Genomic DNA, 20608 nt, shown 5'->3' on the forward strand with positions numbered 1-20608 from the left:
ACTGCTCTCCTGCTGCCTCAGGGGTTCTCTGTTGTGTTACCTATCAGGGCAGTCATCGGTTGTAGCCAGGCACTATCTAGTTCTTCTGGTCTCAGGCTAATGTAGTCTCTGCTTTATGTGGCCCTTTCTGCTTCTTGGGCTCATAATTACCTAGTGTGCTTGATGTTCTTCATTCCCCTTTGATCCACATGGGTTGAGACCAATTGATGCATCTTAAACCACCGCTTGCTAGCATTTAAGACCCCAGACGCCAATCTCCAAAGTGGGATACAGAATGTTTTCTTAATAGATTTTATTATGCCAATTGACTTAGATGTCCCCTGAAACCATGGTCCCCAGACGCCTGCCCCTGCTACGCTGGCCTTCGAAGCATTCAGTTTATTCTGGAAACTTCTTTGCTTTTGGTTTAGTCCAGTTGTGCTGACTTCGCCTGTATTGTGTGTTGTCTTCCCCGTCACCTAAAGTAGTTCTTATTTACTATCTAATTAGTGAATACCCCTCTCCTACCCTACCTCCCTCCCCCCTCTCATAACCATCAAAGAAAATTTTCTTCTCCTTTTCAACTATTTCTCGTGTTCTTATAATAGTGGTCTTATGCACTATTTTTCCTTTTGCAACTGACTAATCTCACTCAGCATAATGCCTTCCAGATTCCTCCATGTTATATGTTTCACAGATTCATCACTGTTCTTTATCGACGTGTAGTATTCCATTGTGTGAATATACTATAATTTATTTATCCATTTATCCGTTGATGGGCACCTTGGTTGCTTCCACTTTTTGCTATTGTAAACAGTACTGCAATGAACGTGGGTGTGCATATATCTGTGTAAAGGCTCTTATTTCTCTAGGATATATTCCAAGGAGTGGGATTGCTGGATCGTACGGTAGTTCTACGTCTCACTTTTCAAGGAAGCTCCAAACAGATTTCCAAAGTGGTTGTACCATTTTACATTCACACCAACAGTGTATAATAGTTCCAGTCTCTCCACAGCTTCTCCAACAATTATTGTTCTGTGTTTTTTGGATTAAAGCCAGCCTTGTTGGAGTGAGATGAAATCTCATTGCAGTTTTGATTTGCATTTCTCTAATGATTAATGATCACGAGCATTTCCTCATGTATCTGTTAGCTACCTGAACGTCTTCTTTAGTGAAGTGTCTGTTCATATCTTTTGCCCATTTTTTAATTGGGTTATTTGTCTTTTTGTAGTTGAGTTTTTGCAGTATCATGTAGATTTTAGAGCTCAGACGCTGATTGGAAATGTTATAGCTAAAAACTTTTTCCCAGTCTGTAGGTAATCTTTTTACTCTTTTGGTGAAGTCTTTGGATGAGCATGGGTGTTTGATTTTGAGGAGTTCCCAGTTATCTAGTTTTTCTTCTGCATTGTTAGTAATGTTTTGTATACTGTTTATGCCATGTATTAGGGCTCCTAATGCTATCCCTATTTTTTCTTTCATGGTCTTTTAGATTTTATATTTCAGTCTTTGACCCATTTTGAGCTTGTTTTTGTACATGGAGTGAGGTATGGGTCTTGTTTCATTTTTTTGCTGATGGACATCCAGTTATGCCAGCACCATTTGTTAAAAAGACTCTCTTTTCCCCATTTAACTGTTTTGGGGCCTTTGTCAAATATCAACTGCTCATATATGGATACATTGATGTCTGGATTCTCAATTCTGTTTCATTGGTCTATGTATCTATTGTTGTACCTGTACCAGGCTGTTTTGACGACTGTGGCAGTATAATAGGTTCTAAAATCAGGTAGAGTGAGGCCTCCCACTCTGTTCTTCTTTTTCAACAATGCTTTACTTATCCAGGGCCTCTTTTCCCTCCATATGAAGTTGGTGATTTGTTTCTCCATTTCATTAAAGAATCTCGTTGGAATTTGGATCAGAATTGCACTAAATCTATAGATTCCTTTTGGTAGAATAGACGTTTTTATAATGTTAAATCTTCCTATCCATGAGCAGGGTATGATTTTCCACTTATGTAGGTCTCTCTGGTGTCTTGCAGAAGTGTTTTGTAGTTTTTTTGTATAAGTCTTTTATGTATCTGGTAAGATTTATTCCTAAGTATTTTATCTTCTTGGGGGCTACTGTAAATGGTATCGATTTGGTGATTTCCTCTTCATTGGTCTTTTTGTTGGTGTAGAGGAATCCAACTGATTTTTGCATGTTTATCTTGTATCCCAATACTCTGCTGAACTCTTCTATTAGTTTCAGTAGTTCTCTTGAAGATTCCTTAGGGTTTTCTGTGTATAAGATCATGTCATTTGCAAATAGAGATACTTTTATTTTTTTCTTGCTAATCTGGATGCCCTTTATTTCTTTATCTTGCCTAATTGCTCCGGCTAGGACCTCCAACACAATGTTGAATAAGAGCAGTGATAAAGGGCGTCCTTTTCTGGTTCCCGATCTCAATGGGAATGCTTTCAGGCTCTCTCCATTTAGGGTGACGTTGGCTGTTGGCTTTGTAAAATTCACTTTATTATGTTGAGGAATTTTCCTTCTATTCCTGTTCTGCTGAGAGCTTTTATCAGAAATGGGTGTTGAACTTTGTCAAATGCCTTTTCTGCATCAATTGATAAAATCATGTGATTCTTGTCTTTTGTTTTGTTTACATGATAAAAAAAAATTACTTTAATTGTTTTTCTAATGCTGAACCATCCCTGCATGCCTGGTATGAATCCCACTTGGTCATGGTGAATTGTTTTTTTCATATGTTGTTGAAGTCTATTGACTAGAATTTTGTTGAGGATTTTTGCATCTAAGTTCACGAGGGATAAAAAAAAAAAAAATAGGTCTGTAATTTTCTTTTTCAGTGGTGTCTTTACCTGGTTTTGGTATGAGGGACATGGTGGCTTCATAGAATGAGTTTGGTAGTATTCTGTCCTTTTCTATGCTCTGAAATACCTTTAGTAGTAGCGGTGTTAACTCTTCTCTGAAAGTTTCGTAGAACTCTGCAGTGAAGCCGTCCAGACCAGGGCTTTTTTTTTGTTGGGGGTTTTTTGGTTACCTTTTCAATGTCTTCTTTTGTTATGGGTCTATTTAGTTGTTCTACCTCTGTTTGTGTTAGTTTAGGTAGGCAGTGTATTTCTAGAAACTCAACCATTTCTTCTAGGTTTTCAAATTTGTTAGATTACAATTTTTCATAGTAGCCTGATACGATTCTTTTAATTTCAGTTGCGTCTGTTGTAATATCGCCCATCTCATTTCTTATTTGGGTTATTTGCTTCCTCTCCTGTTTTTGTTTCATCAGTTTGGCCGATGGTTTATCAATTTTGTTGACTTTTTCCAAGAACCAGCTTTTGGTCTTAATTCTTTCAATTGTTTTTCTATTTCATTTAGCTCACCTCTAATTTTTATTATTTGTTTTCTTCTGGTGCCTAAGGGTTTCTTTCGTTGCTCACTTTATATTTGTTAAAATTGTAGGGATAATTCTTGGATTTAGGACCTTTCTTCTTTTTGGATGTGTGCGTTTATTGTTATAATTGACCTCTGAGCACCGCTTTCGCTGTGTCCCAAAGGTTCTGATAGGAAATGTTTCCATTCTCATTGGATTCTACGAATTTCTTTATTCCATCCTTAATGTCTTCTACAGCCCAGTCGTTTTTTGAGCAGGGTATTGTTCAGTTTCCAAGTGTTTGATTTCTTTTCCCTGCTTTTTCTGTTATTGATTTCCACTTTTATGGCCCTATGGTCAGAGAAGATGCTTTGTAATGTTTCAATGTTTTGGATTCTGCTAAGGCTTGCTTATGACATAATATGTGGTCTATTCTAGAGAATGTTCCATGTGCACTAGAAAAGAAAATATACGTAGTTGCTGTTGGGTAGAGTGTTCTGTATTTATCTATGAGGTCAAGTTGGCTTATTGTTGCATTTAGCTCTTACGTGTCTTTATTGAGCTTCTTTCTAGATGTCCTGTCCTTCACCAAAAGTGGTGTGTTGAAGTCTCCTACTGTTATTGTGGAGCTGCCTATCTCACTTTTCAATGCTGATAGAGTTTGTTTTATGTATCTTGCAGCCCTGTCATTGGGTGCATAAATATATAATATGATTATATCTTCTTGGTATATTGTCCTTCCTTATCCTTTATGACGGATTTAACTTTAAAGTCTATTTTGTCAGAAATTAATACTGCCACTCCTGCTCTTTTTTGATTGTTGTTTGATATATTTTTTTTTCCATCCTTTGAGTTTTAATTTGTTTGTGTCTCTAAGTCTGAGGTGTGTCTCTTGTAGGCAGCATATACACAGATCGTGTTTTTTAATCCATTCTGCCACTCTCTGTCTCTTTATTGGTGCATTTAGCCCATTTACATTCAGCATAATTATGGACAGGTATGAATTTAGTGCTATTATTTTGATGTCTTTTTTTGTGTGTTGTTGACAGTTTCTTCCCACTTAATTTTATGTACTGAGTAGATTATATATTATCCTTTCCTCATATTCATTGTTGTTGATTTTGTTTCTGCTGAGTCTCTATTTTTTTCTTGTATTTTATTTTGATGTGTAGGACAGTTTGTCTCCTTTGTGGTTTCCTTATTTACCCCTATTTTTCTAAATTGAAACTTAACTTTTAATCTTTGTATTGCCTTATTTTCCTCTCCATATGGAAGATCTATGACCACATTTCTTAGTCCCTCTGTATTGTTTTAATGTTGTCTTCTTTTACATAATAACATTGATGTTACCCTGTTTTGAGTATTTTTTTTATCTTGCTTTGTTTTTTTGATTTTCCTGTCTGGGTTGACTTCTGATTGCTCTGCCCAGTGTCCTAATCTTAGATGAATACCTAATATTATTGATATTCTAACCAAAGAACTCCTTTTAGCATTTCTTGTATTTTTGGTTTGGTTTTTATGAATTCCCTAAACTTCTGTTTATCTGGAAATGTCCTAATTTCACCTTCATATTTAAGAGATAGTTTTGCTGGATATATGATTCTTGGCTGGCAATTTTTTTTCCTTCAATTTTTTGTATAAGTCATCCCACCGTCTTCTTGCCTGCATGGTTTTTGCCAAGTAGTCCGAGCTTATTCTTATTGGCTCTCCTTTGCAGGTGACTTTTCGTTTATCCCTAGCTGCTCTTAAAATTCTCTGTTTATCTTTGGTTTCGGCAAGTTTGGTTATAATATCTTAGTGTCTTTCTTATAACATCGACCTTATGTGGAGTTCAATGAGCATCTTCGATAGATATCTTCTCATCTTTCAGGATATCAGGGAAGTTTTCTGCCAACAAATCTTCAACAATTCTCTCTGTATTTTCTGTTACCCCTCCCTGTTCTGGTACTCCAATCACTCGTAGGTTATTTCTCTTGATAGAGTCCCACATGACTCTTAAGGTTTCTTCATTTTTTTTAATTCTTTTATCTCATTTTTCCTCAAATATATTAGTGCCAAGTGCTTTATCTTCAAGTTCAGAAATTCTGCCTTCCTCTTGCTCCATTCTGCTCCTCTGACTTTCTATTGAGTTGTCTACTTTTGTAATTTTATTGTTAATCTTCTGAGTTTCTGATTGCTGCCCGTCTGTGCTGAATAATCTTTTTAATTTCTTTAATTGCTTTATCTGTGTGTTCCTTGGCTTGTTCTGCGTATTGCCTCATTTCCTTCTTCATGTCTTGAAGGTTCCTGTATATTAATCTTTTGTATTCTGACTCTGGTAATTCCAGGAAGGCACTTTCATCTAGAAGATCCCTTGATTCCTTTTTTTGAGAGCATGTTGAGGTGATCATGGCCTGTTTCTTTATGTGACTTGATATTGACTAGTGTCTCTGAGCCATCCATAAGTTATTGTATTAGTTTATTTTATGTTTGCTTACTGTGTCGTAGCTTCTTGCTTTTTTTTGATATGCCCAAATGGGTTGCTTGGGTGAGCTAGCTTGATCATTTTTGCCTTTGGCGCTCTGACGTCCTTTCCCCAGATGGCTAGAGTTGTTATCAGGTATATCAGTCTAGAAGTCCATTCACTTTTCTTGTATGAATTCAACTCAGGGGTCCAGGTAGCTGATCTTCAAGTGTATGGTATAGGCTCTGTCCTATAGTTTTAGAGGTGCAGGGATGATTGGTATAGATACTGGTATCTGGTTGCAGCAGGAGATCATACTCTGAATAAGGCAGGGGACTGAGAATCATCTCCCACATGTCTCTGTGGAAAGTGTGTCCCAGTTCCTTAGAGCAGACAGGTGGGTGGGTTCTGCAAGTGGACCGTGGGCACCCAATGTTTTTGGTTGTACGGACTGGGAGGTACTAGTTATTCTTGGACCCCTGTCACGGGTGGCTGGGTGACCTAAGTGGAGCCACCAGTCCTTAGGCTTCTCATGTGGGTAGGTGAGGACCCTGTTTAACATGTAAAGCAAAGTCAAACATCAAGCATGCACCTCTCTGCCACACCGCTGAAACGGTTGTAGTCTGCCAACAAGAGCCTATTCTCCTGAAATAGGCCCACACAGGCTCATGCAGAGGGGAAAGGTTCTCAAAGTCCATGGACTGTTTATGCCCAGAGAGGAGCCACTTCTGTCCTGAGCTCCCCTGATTAGTGGAGCTGGCAAATTATCTTTTCCCCCAATTGCAAATTTATTCCTTTTCCAAGGCCGGGAGGATGGCTCCAGGTGCTCAACAGGACCTATCTCTGGCCCGGGGAAATCAGCCGCTGAAGCTGGTTTGGGAGTAGCGGGGCACGGATAAAACATACGCAAGTACTTAGCTTTTGCCAAGAGTGCCGTTCTTCTCTGGTTCCGGAGGTGTGAGTAGTCTGTGTGGCTGGCTGCTTCTCCCTGAGGAAACTGCGGCTGAATGCTAGTACCAGCCCACCGCCACAGGTCCAGGGAATGGTGCCTGAGGGCTCCCCGCAATTCAGGTCCAGTAACTCCTCTCTGCTTCTGAACCATCTCTTCTTCCCCTACCCCCTCAGTTCATTTTCTAAGCAAGCCTGTGATGTTCAGGGCTCCTAGCTTGTCATAAATATACTCATTTCACTTTTTTTTAGGGTCTTTTTTGTAAGAGGGCTCGACGGAAGCATCTGTCTATTCTGCCATCTTGGCTCTGCCTCCTCATTTATCATTTTTAAATGATCAGAACCGAATTGTATTTTTTTAAATGCTTTGATGGATTTATGATTGACACAGTATTAACTGCACATATTTAAAGTATACATTGATAAGTTGCTGCTTATGTATGGGCCTGTGAAATCATTACCACAATCAAAATGAACTTATCTATCACCCCAAAAAGTTTCTTCTTCCTTCTTTGAATCCCTCCCTTGCACATTTTAGGGCAATCTCTCATCCGCTTTCTGTTACTATATATAAGTATGTCTTTTCTGCAGTTTTCTATAAGTGGAAACATATAGTATATTTTCTTTTTTGACTGGATTATTTTGTTTGGCACAATTATTTTCAGCTGTTTCCATGTTTTGGCATGCATTAGTAGTCCATCCTTTTGTATACCACAGAAAACCAAACCCATTGCCTTCAAGTTGATTCCGACTCATCATGACTCTATAGGACAGAGTAGAACTGCCCCATAGGGCTTCCAAGGAGCGGCCGGTGGTTTCAAAGGGCTGACCTTTTGGTTAGTAGCCAAGCTCTTAACTACCGCACCACCAGGGATCCTTCCTTTGTATAGCGGAGTAGTATTTCTTTACATGAATATATCCCATTTTCTTTATTAAGTCACCTGTTAATGTACACTTGTTGTTTCTGGTGTTTGGTTATTACAAATAAAACTGCTGGAACATTTGTGAGCTAGTTTTTATGTGGACACATGTTTTCATTTCTTTTGTGTAAATAGCTAAAGATGGAATAACTGGAACTTATGGTAGGTGCATGTTATCCTTTTTAGAAAAGTGCCAAACTGTTTTTCTTCCTATCATCAGTGTATGAGAATTCCAGTTCCTCTAAATCCATGTCAGCCATTTAAATTTTAACCATTCAAAAAGGAACGTGGTGCTATTTCAATGTGGTTTAAATTTTTATTTCATTAATAACCGATGATGTTTTGTTTGTTGTTGTCAGGTGCTGTCGAATTGGTTCTGACTTATAGTGACCCTACGTACAACAGAGCGAAACACTGCCTGTTCCTGCACCATCTTCGCAATGCTTGCTAAGTTTGAGACTGTTGTTGCAGCCACTGCGTCGGTCTATCTCATTGAGGGTCTTCCTCTTTTTTGCTTACCCTCTACTTTGCCAAACTTGATGTCCTTATCCAGGGACTGGTCCCTCTTGAGAGCATGCCCAAAGTTCATAAGACGAAGTCCCGACATATCACTTCTAAGGAGAATTCTGGCTGTATTTCTTCCAAGACAGACTTGTTAGTTCTTCTGGTAGTCCATGGTATATTCATTATTCTTCACCAACACTATAATCCAAAGGCATCAATTCTTCTTTGGTCTTCCATATTCATTGTCCAGCTTTTGCATGCATATGAGGCAATTGAAAATACCATGGCTTGGGTCAGGTGAACCTTAGTCCTCAAAGTGGCATTGTTACTTTTTAAACACTTTAAAGAGGTCTTTTGCAGCAGACCTCCTTTGATTTCCTGACTGCTGTTTCCATGGGTGTTGGTTGTGATCCAAGGAAAAATGAAATCCTTGATAAGGTCAATCTTTTTTCCATTCATCGTGGCGTTGCTTATTGAGTCATTTGTGAGGCTTTTTGTTTTCTTTATGTTGAAGCGTAATTCATACTGAAGGCTATAGTCTTTGATCTTCATCAGTAAGTGCTTCAAGTCCTCTTCACTTTCAACAAGGCAGGTTGTGTCATCTACTAGTGGCAGGTTGTTAATGAGTCGTCAACTAATCCTGATGCTGCATTCTTCTTCGTATAGTTCAGTTTCTCGAATTATTTGCTTAGCATACAGATTGAATAAGTATGGTGAAAGGATACAACCCTGAAACTCATCGTTCATGATTTTAAACCACACAGCATCCCCTTGTTCTCTTTGAACAACTGCCTCTTGGTATATGTACAGGTTCCTCATGAGCACAAGTAAGCGTTCTGGAATTCCCATTCTTTGCAATGTTATCCATAATTTGTCATGATCCACAGAGAAGAATGCCTTTGCACAGACAATAAACACAGGTTAACATCTTTCTGGTATCCTCTGCTTTTAGCCAAGATCCATCTGACTTCAGAAATGATATTCCTAGTCCCACATCTTCTTCTGAATCTGGCTTGAATTTCCGGCAGTTCTCTGTCGATGTTCTGCAATTATTTTTTAATTACCTTCAGCAAAAATTTACTTGCGTGTGATGTTAATGATATTGTTCAATAATTTCTACATTCTGTTGGATCACCTTTCTTTGGAATGGTCAAAAATACAGATCTCTTCCAATCAGGTAGCTGTCTTCCAAATTTCTTGACATAGTCAAGTGAGCACTTCTAGTGTTGCTTCCTCTGTTGAAACATCTCAATTGATATTCCATCAATTCCGGAAGCCTTGTTTTTCACCAATGCCTTCACTGCAACTTGGACTTCTTCCTTCAATACCATTGGTTCTTGATCATATGCTACCTTCTGAAAGGGTTGAACACTGGCCAATTCTTTTTGGTACAGTGACTGTGCATATCCCTTCCATCTTCTTTTGATGCTTTCTGCATTGATCAATATTTTGCCCAAAGAGTTCTTCATTATTGCAATTCAAGGCTTCAATATTTTCTTCAGTTCTTTCAGCTTGCAGAATGCTGAGTGTGCTCTTCCCTTTTAGCTTTCTAATTCCAGGTCTTTGCACATTTCATTATAATACTTTTTTTTCTTATTGAACAGCCCTTTGAAATCTTCTGTTCGGCTCTTTGACTTCATCATTTTGTCCTTTCACTTTAGCTACCCTAAGTTCAAGAGCAAATTTTGGAGTCACTTCTGACGTCATTTTGATCTTGTCTTTCTTTCCTGTCTTTTTAATGATCTTTTGCTTTCTTCATTTATGATGTCCTTGGTGTCGTCCCACAACTTGTCTGGTGTTCGGTCATTCACGTTCAGTGAGTCAAATCTATTCTTGATGTGGTCTCTAAATTCAGGTGGGATATGCTTAAAGTGGTACGTTAGCTTTCGTGGACTTGTTTTAATTTCCTCAGCTTCAACATGAACTTGTGTATGAGCAATTGATGGTCTTTTCTACAGTTGTCGCTGCCTGGCCTTGTTCTGACTGATGATATTGAACTTCTCCATCAGCTCTTTCCACAGATGTAGTCTATTTGATTCCTGTATATTCCGTCTGATGTGGTCCATGTGTATAGTCACTGTTCATATTGTTGAAAAAAGTATTCCCAATGAATAGGTTATTGGTATTGCAATATTCTATCACGCAATCTCCACTATCATTTCTACCACTAAGACCATATTTTCCAACTACTGATTCTTCTTTTTTCTTTCCAACTTTCACATTCCAATCATCAGTAATTACCAGTGCATCTTTTTTTGTGTGTGTGTGGTTTAAGTGAAAGTTTACAAATTAAGTCAGTCTCTCATACAAAAACTTATACACACCATGTTTTATACTCCTAGCTGCTCTTCTCCTAATGAGACAGCACACTCCTCCTCTCCACCGTGTATTCTCCGTGTCCATTCAGCCAGCTCCTGTCCCCATCTGCCTTCTCATCTTTCCTCCAGAAAGGACTTGCCCACATAGTCTCATGTGTCCACTTGAGCCAAGAAGCTCACACATCACCAGTATCATTTTCTGTCTTATAGTCCAGTCCAATCCCTGTTTGAAGAGTTGACTTTGGGAATGGTTCTAGTCTTGGGCTAACAAAGGGTCCAGGGACCATGACCTCCTGGGTCCCTCCAGTCTCAGTCAGGCCACTAAGTCTGATCTTTTTACTAGAATTTGAGATCTGCATCCCACTGTTCTCCCACTCCATCAGGGATTCTCTGCTGTGTTTCCTGTCAGGGCAGTGATCGGTGGTAGCCAGGCACCATCTAGTTCTTCCTGACTCAGGCTGATGTAGTCTCTGGTTTATGTGGCCCTTTCTGTCTCTGGGGTTCATCTTTACCTTATGTGTTTGGTGTTCTTCATTCTCCTTTGCTCCAGGTGGGTTGAGACCAACTGATGAATCTTAGATGGCTACTTGCTTGTGTTTAAGACCCCAGATGCCACTCACCAAAGTGGGACGCAGAATGTTTTCTTACCTCATTTTGTTATGCCAATTGACCTAGATGTCCCCTATCAGTGAATCTTGATTGCATGTTTGATCAATTTCAGACTGCAGAAGTTGGTAAAAACCTTCAATTTCCTCATCTTTGGCATTAGTGGTTAGTGTATAAATTTGAATAATAGTTGTATTAACTGTTCTTCCTTTTAGGTATATGGATATTATCCTATCACTGACATCCTTGTACTTCAAGATAGATCTTGAATTGTTCTTTTCGACAATGAATGTGTTGCTGTTCCTCTTCAATTTGTCATTCCTGGCATAGTAGACTATATAATTGCCTGATTTAAAATGGCCAATACCAGTCCATTTCAGCTCTCTAATATCTAATGTATCTATCTTTAAACATTCCATTTCACTTTTGACAACTTGCAATTTTTCTAGATTCTTTGTACATTTTACATTCTGATCTCTAATGAATGTTTGTAGCTATTTTTTTTGTTCATTTTCAGCTGTGCCCTGAAAGCTACACTCCATACACGTCATTAAGGTCAACTCTACTTTGAGGAGGCAGCTCTTCTCAGTCATATTTTGAGCGTCTTCCAACCTGAGGGGCTCATCTTCCAGCAGTATATCAGACAGTGTTCTGCTGCTGTTTATAAGGTTTTTACTGGCCAATTTTTTAGAAGTAGATGGCCAGTTCCTTCTTCCTAATCTGTCTTAGTCTGGAAGTTCCACTGAAATCTGTCCGCCAAGGGACACTCTGCTGGCATTTGAAATACTGGTGGCATAGCTTCCAAAATCACAGCAACATGTAAGCCACCACAGTAAAACAAACTGACAGATGAGTGGCGGATGTTGTGGTAGGCTCCCACAAAATGCTAATGTACTAATCCCTGGAAACTTCGAATATGTTATTTTACATGGCAAAGGGAGTTGCAGGCAGAGCTGAGGTTGCTAATCATCTGCTCATAAAATACGAAGATTATCCTCGTTTATCTGGTGAACCCAATGCAATCACGATTGTCTTTAAAGTGGTTGAGGGAGGCAGAAGAGGGGGTCAGAGTAATTCGATTTGAGAAAGACTCAGCTCAACTTGGCTGGCTTTGAAGATGGAAGATGGAGATGACAAGCCAAGGAACGTGAGCAGCCTCTAAAAACTGGAAGAGGCAAGGAAACAAATTCTCCCCTAGAGCTTCCAGAAGTGAACTTAATTCTGCTGACATCTTAGTTTTAGCAAGTGAGACCAGTGTTAGACTTAGGACCTATGGAACTGTACGACAATAAATTTGTGTTGTTTCAAGCTACTAACAAGCTACAGCAGCAATAGAAAGCTAATACAAATGTTGAGAGCCACATCAAAGCCACATTCTTTTAAGGCATTGCAAAACAGGTGAGAGAATGGGAAGAAAACCTTTGTAGAAAGAAAATGTTCTTTGACAACAACTCCAATTTTAGAGTTCTATGGTTTTCAGGATGAAATCAAATATGTATTTTGGGTCAATTATTACCAAACAACTGGCGCTAGACTAGAGATGTGGAATCCAGAGGAAGTCAGATGCATGTGCTTTTAAATCTTCATCACAAGGGAGAAATTTCACCTTAAAATAGAGGTAAATCAGACTAAAATTTGATTGCATTCAAACATAGTTATATGTAATGAGAAACTGTATGGAGAAATTCCTAATTACTACTTTATTATGCCTTTTTTTCAGAAATGTGCAGAAATTAAGTCCCAGTGATATCTTGATGTCTATACATTACCAAAGCATTGAAAAACAAGATTTTTATGTCAAATCATTATCTTCCTCACAGGTGTTTTGGGGAAAAAAGGTGAGTTCTTCATAACTCTTTAAGATACATAAAATGCTATATAATAATTAAAAGGAACATCAATATAAATATTTTATTAAGAAGTTTTTTTGAGAGACAACCTCATATAGGTGACACCTGTTTTCATTCTTTCAAACATAACACAGAAAAGTAGATAAAACTCAACAGATGATAGTAAGTCTGCATATGTATATTTTCAACTTCTCCTGGTGTGGATAAACTAATGTAGTTAGTGCTTGACAGGCGCATGGCAGGTGGGAATGGACATAGTACCACTCTTTTCTATAATTGGCTGATTGGACATAAATTAGCAGGTCATGCAATTGTTTAACGACCACTGCCACAAGAGTAGTTACTGGAACTAGTCCTATAAAAAAAGTCCTATAGTTAATACTAATTATTTGCTCCCCTACTGGATGAATATACCCTCATATGAAATGGACTAATTAACAGCATATGTTGCTTTTGGGTGCTCTGTTTCGGAAACTGATTCCATGGTCCTAGAATCTCAACTAGATTAGATTTGGATCATATAACCTACATATATATATATATATATATATATATATGTAAAATTCTGTTCTTCCTTTTCTCTGACCAACTAAATGTGTTGCAAATTGCTTGTTGTTAGAGGGCTGAGGAGCATAAGCAAACAGGAGTATAAAGGTGGTTCCATCAGCTATTCTCTTTGCTCATTCTGTAGATGTAAATACTGTCATTGGTCTTTGCTTTGAAGGAAGTTAAGGGCAGAAGTCCTGTTATTTTGCAACTATGCATGATAATCTGACTTTTTCTAAACTTGCTTTGTGGAATAATGGAGTTGGAATTCAAAGATTATCTCTAGTCCATAATTTACAAATTACTCAACTGAGATGATCAGGTTTTATAAATGACTGTCCCCAAATCACAAGTTCATGTGGTAGAATAATTTATTAAGATAATAATTTGTGTTGTTCTCACTGTATTTTTCAAGCTCCTATTCCAAGGGGTTAACCCTGCTTTTTAAATTTTATTTTGTTGTTGTTGTTGAGAATACACATGGCAGAACAGACACTAATTAAACAGTTTCTACATGTACAATTCAGTGACATCGGTTATGTTCTTTGCATCGTGCGACCATTCACACCCTCCTTTTCTGAGTTGTTCCTCCCACATTAACATAAAGTCACTGTCCCGTAAGGTCCCTATCTAATCTTTCCAGTTGCTGTTGTTCCTTCAACCCCATATAGATAGTTCTTAAAAGAGCATAAGGCTCGAGGTAGACATTCTTTACTAGTTAAGCTAACTATTGTTTGGTTTTAAGAAGACTTCAGGGGATATTTCTGGTTTAAGATCTAAGGTTTAAAGATTACCTCAGGGCAATAGTTTCAGGGGTTCATCCAACCTCCATGGCTCCAGAAAGTCTGGAGTCCATGAGAACTTGAAATTGTGTTCTGCATTTTTCCCCTTTTGATCAGAATTCTTCTATAGAATCTTTGATCATAATGTTCAGGAATGGTTGCCAGGCAAGATCCAGTTCTTCTGGTCTCATGGCAAAGGAGGCAGTTGTTCATGGAGGCAATTAGCCACACAGTCCACTTCTTTCTCCTATTCCCTACTCTCCTTCTTCCTCTATGGCTCCAGGCAAATAGAGACCAAATGTCACAACTTGGATGGCCGCTTGCAAGCTTTTAACATCCCAGGCACTACCCAACAGACTAGGACATAGAATAGAAGCACTAAACACATTATTAGGCCAATTAAGTGAGATGTCCCATGAAACCATGACCCTAAGCCTCCATACAAAGGAAGCAAATCCCATGAGGTGTAGTACATAAGCAGCCTCAGCAGCTACTCTTTCTGTTTGTTTGTAAATATATCTATCACACAGTTTTTGCCAATTCATCTTTTTACAGGTGTACAACTTGTTAACACCAGTTGCAATAACCTGCTGTGCAACCCTACTCTTAATCAATGTGGTTTTAAAAAATAATGTTTTATTTCTTTTTGGTGGCAATATACACAATGAAACATACAACCATTCACAATTTCTACATGAATAATTCAATAACATTAGCTATATATTTCACATTGCGTCACACTGTTATCATTCTATCTCTACCAATATTGTTTCATCATTAAGGATTCGGTTTTTTTTTTTTTAACTGTGTTTTAGTTGAAAGTTTACATGGTAAGTTAGGTTTTCATTTAACAATTTTTATACAACTTGTTCCATGACATTGGTTACTTTTTCATAATGTGTCAACATTCTCATTATTTCCATAATTTTTGTTTTTTCTGCTAGCTTCCCTGCTTCTCCTTAGCTTCTCATCTTTGGTTTTAGGGTAAATGTTGACCATTTGGTCTCATATGGTTGATTAATGCAAGGGAGTGCAATATTCACAAGTGAAAGCCAATTTTTATTTTGATGAAAGGTGACCACTGGGAGTGGCGTCAGTTCCAAGTTTAAAGGGTATCTTAGGGTGATAGTCTTGGGGTTCTTCTGGTCTCTATTTAGGAATTTGAGTTTTTTTCTACCTTTTTTCTCCCATTCTAACTGGGACCTTTTACTGTGCCCCTGGTCGGAACGGTGGTAGTGGTAGCCATGCACCATCTAGTTCTTCTGGTTTCAGACTAGAAGAGGCTGTGGTTCTTGTGGGCCACTAGTCCTGTGGACTAATTTTTTCCTTGGGTCTTTGGTTTCCTTCACTCTCCTTTGCTCCACATGGGAAGAGACCCATAGTTGTATCTTAGATGGCTGCTTGCAAGCTTTAAAGACCCCAGATGCTACTCACCAACCTAGGATGTAGAGCATTATCGTTAGGAACTATGTTATGCCAATCGTCTTAGATATCCTCTGAGACTATGGTCCTGAGCCTTCAAATCCAGTAACTCAGTTCACAAGATGTTTGGATATGTCTAGGAAGTTTCCTAACTGTGCCTCCTATGTGCTGTATTATATATATGAAAATATATGCAGCACACATAAATATGTATATACATATGCCTGCAGATACACCTGTACATGCATGCTCATATACTCACATGTGTGTTTCTATACCTGTATATGAATACGTGACTACTTATGTAATCACACATATATTTTATTAGTTGTTATTATTGTTGTTGCAAAATTGTTATAGTTTTTACTTTGAAATTGTCCCTTATTCTTGCGTACTTCTTAGTGACTTCATTTACCTTGAACAAGTTGTCCAGACTTCACCATACTGGGTATTGCCTTTCCCATCACCAAAAATAACAAGTATCTACTATCTAGAAAGTGGTTCCCCCTCTCCCCCCATCCCTGGTAACTACCAAAGAATGTTGCTTTCTTTACGTATATCTGTTCTTGATTTTTTATAAAAGTGATGCCACACAATATTTATTTATCCTTTTGTGATTGATTTATTTCACTCAGCATAATGTCCTCCAGATTCATCCATGTTAGGAGATGTTTTGCAGATTCATCATTGTTCTTTATTGTTGCACAGTATTCATTATTTATATGTACCATAGATTGTTTATCCATTCATCCATTGACGGGCACTTAGGTTGTTTCCATCATTTTGCTATTATGAATGATGGTGCAATGAACATAAGTGTGGATATGTCTATTTGTGTCACTGCTCTTATTTCTCTAGAATATATACCTAGGAGTAGGATTGCTGGATCATAAGGAATTTCTATTTCTGGTTTTTTGAAGAAGAGCCACAGTGTTTTCCATAGTGGTTATACCACTTTATAATCCACCAAAAATATAGAAGAGTTCCAGTTCCCCCATACCTCACCAGCATTTTTTTTTTTCCTGCTTTTTGGATCATTGTCATTTTTGCAGAGGTGAGATGGTATCTCATGGTAGTTTTGCTTTGCGTTTCTGTAATGGCTAATGACTGGGAGCTTCTTTTCGTGTATTTGTTGGCCAGCTGAAGGTTCTCTTTGGTAATCGATGCAAATTTTCCATCACCATTAACTCCCCTTTCCCTCTTCCTCCCGCCCCTTACAAGTTTATTAGCCATTAATAAACTTTGGTCTCTATACATTTGCCTTTGCATGTCTTTTTATATAAGTGAGGTCATACAATATTTGTCCTGTGGTGACTGACTTATTTCACTCAGCAAAATGTCTTTAAGCTTTATTCATATTGTAGCATGTATCAACACTTTGTTTTTTTGTACTGGCTGAGTAGTATTCCATTGTATGTGTGCATGTACCACATTTTGTTTATCCATTCATCTGTTGGTGGGCATTTAGGTTGTTTCCACCTTTTGCCAATTGTGCAGGGGTGTATTAACCAGTAAGCAAGGTACTCATGGGCTTACATTAAGCAAGGTACACATGGGCTTATTTGTATTTACTTACTAATCTGTAGTGCACAAATTGAAAAACAGGTGAAATTGTGCACTACAGATTAGTAAGTAAGCGCAAGTAAGCCTGTGCATATCTTGCTTGTTGGGTAATCCATCCCTGCTATTGTGAACAGTGCTGCAATGAATATGGGTGTACAAGTCTCAGTTTGACTCTCTGCTTTCAAGTCTTTTGGGTATATACCTAGAAGTGGAATTGCTGGGTCATTTGGTAGTCCTAATTTTAGTGTTTTGAGGAACCACCGTGCTGTTTTCCACAACACCTGTGCCATTTTGCATTTCCGCCAGCAATGGATAAGGGTTCCAATTTCCCCATTTCTTACAATGCAATGATAAAGAACAATGATGAGTCTGCAAAATATCTAAAAACATGGATAAATCTGGAGGGCTTATTCTGAGTGAAATAAGTCAATCCCAAAAGGACAAATACTGTATGAGACCACTATTATAAAAACTCATGAAAAGGTTCACACAGAAAGAAGCAATCTTTGATGGTTACAAGGAAGGGGAATGGTGGGAGGAAAAAACACTAACTAGACAATAGATAAGTGATAACTTTGATGAAGGGTAAGATAACACACCATACTGGGGAAGTCAGCACAACTTGACCAAGACAAAGTCATAGAAGCTTCATAGACACATACAAACTCCCTGAGGGCCTGAGTTACTGGGCTGAGGACTGGGGAGCATGGTCTTGGGGGACATCTAGCCCAATTGGCATAACATAGTTTATAAAGAAAGTGTTCTACATCCTACTTTGGTGAGTAGTGTTTGGGATCTTAAAAGCTTGTGAGTGGTCATCTCAGATATGCCTACTGGTCCCACCCTGTCTAGAGCAAGGGAGGATGAAGAGAACCAAAGACATAAGGGAAAGATTAGTCCAAGGAACTAATGGACCACTAGTACCACAGCGTCCACCAGACCGATTCCAGCACAACCAGATGGCGCCCAGCTACCACCACCAACTGGTCTGACAGGGATCACAATAGAGGGTCCTGGACAGAGCTGGAGAAAAATGTAGAACAAAATTCTAACTCACAAAAAAAGAACAGACTTACTGACTGGAGAAACCCCCAGAGTATGACCCCCGGAGACCTTTTTAACTCAGTACTGAAGTCACTCCTGAGGTTTACCCTTCAGCCAAAGATTAGGCAGGCCTTTAAAACAAACAATAACACATACAGTTCAACCATGTATACAAGACTAAAAGGGCACACCAGCCCATCATGGGGTTAGCAACCTATGTCACAAAATATGCGTATTATGCGTTTAATGAGAAACTAATTTCCTCTGTAAACTTTCACCTAAAGCACAATTAAAAAAAAAATCCTAGCCAAACCAGTGGGAGTGAAATGGTATCTCGTGGTTTTGGTTGATTTACATCTCACTGATGCCCAATGACACTGAGCATCTTTTCATGTATTTGGTGGCCATTTGAATGTCCTCTTTGGTGAAATATCTATTCAAGTCCTTTGCCCATTTTATGACTGGGTTGTGTTTTTGTTGTTAGGTTGTTGAAGTTTTATATATTTTGGTTATTAGGTTCTTACCAGATAAATAGTTTCTGAAGATATTCTCCCAGTTGGTAGCTTGTATTTTCACTTGTTTGGCATACTCTTTTGGTGAACAAATGTTTTTAATTTTTATGAGGTCCCAATTATTTATTTTGTCTTTTGCTATTTGTTCTTTTGTTATTATATTAGATAATACATTGTTAAAAGTTAGGCCTGATAGCATTGGCCCTGCATTTTCTTGTAAGAATTTTATGGTTTTAGTTCACACATTTAGGTCCTTAATCCATTTTGAATTCATTTTTATGTATGGTGTGAGGCATGGAGACTGTTTCATTTTTCTGCTTGTAGAAATCCAATTTTCCCAACACTAATTATTGAGGAGACTCTTCCTTCCCCATCAAATGGACTTAGCATCCCTGTGTGGGTTTATTTCTGGATTCTTAATTCTATTCCATTGGTCTATGTATCTATTGTTATACCAGTATCAGGCTGTTTGATTACTATAGCTGTATAATATGTTTTAAAATCAGGAAGTGTGAGTCCTCCTACTTAGTTCTTCTTTTTCCACATTGCTTTAGCTATTTGGGGCCTCTTGCCATTCCACATAAAGTTGAGGTTTGGTTTTTCCATTTCTGTAAAGAAGGCTGTTGGAATTTTGATCAGGATTACATTGAATCTATAGATCATCTTAACAACATTAATTCTTCAAACTCAAGAACATGAAACATCTTTCCATTTATTAAACCCCCCAAAAAAGTCTTCTTTAAACTCTTTCAACAGTATTTTATAATTTTCATTGTATAGATCCTTCACATTCCTGGTTACGTTTATTCCTAGGTATTCTATTCTCTTAGATGCTTTTGTAAATGAAATTGTTTCCCTAATTTCCCTCTAAGATTTTCCTATTACTGGCGTATAGAAGCCCAACAGATTTTTGTTTGTTGACTTTGTAGCTGGCTGCTTTGCTAAATTCCTCTATTAGCTCTAGAAGGTTTCTTGTAGACTGTTTGGGTTTTCTATATATAAGATCATATCATCCTCAAATAGAGATAATTTCACTTCTTCTTTTCCAATCTTGATACCTTTTATTTCTTTTTCTTTTCTTACTGCTCTGGTTAGGACTTCTAATAAGATATTGAATAGAAATGGTGAGAGTGGGCACTCTTTTCTTGTTCCCTATTTCAAGGGAAAAGTTCTCAGTATTTCTCCATTAAGTGTAATGTTGCACTGAATCTTATTGAGGAATTTCCGTTCTATTCCAATCTTCTTTAGGGTTTTCATCAAGAAAGGGTGGTGGACTTTATCAAATTCTTTTTCTGCATCCCTAGAGATGATCACGTGGTTATTTTCCTTTGTTCTGTTGATGTGGTGTATTAAGTTGATTGATTTTCTAATGTTGAACCATCCCCACATTCCTGGAATAAATTCCACTTGGTCATGGTGTACGGCTTACCTAATATGCTGTTGGACTCTGTTTTGCTAGTATTTGGTTGAGGATTTTTGCACCTGTATTCATAAGAGATATTGGCCTGTAGTTTTCTTCTCGTGGTGTCTTTGTCTGGTTTTGGTATCAGGGATATGTTTGCTTCATAGAATTGATTAGGAAGTAGTCCTTCCTTCTCTACATTTTGGAGGAATTTAAACAGTGTCATTGTCAATTCTTCTCTAAATGTTTGGCAGAATTCCCCAGTGAAGCCATCCCAACCAGGACTTTTTTTTTTTTTTTGAGGAAATTTTTGATCACTGACTTGATCTCTTCACTCGTTGCAGGTCTTTTAAGACTTTCTATTTCCTCTTGAACTAGTTTGGGTAGGTTGTGTCCCATTTCATC

This window comes from Elephas maximus, chromosome 11 (genome assembly GCF_024166365.1).
Source record: "Elephas maximus indicus isolate mEleMax1 chromosome 11, mEleMax1 primary haplotype, whole genome shotgun sequence".
Taxonomy (NCBI): Eukaryota; Metazoa; Chordata; class Mammalia; order Proboscidea; family Elephantidae; genus Elephas; species Elephas maximus.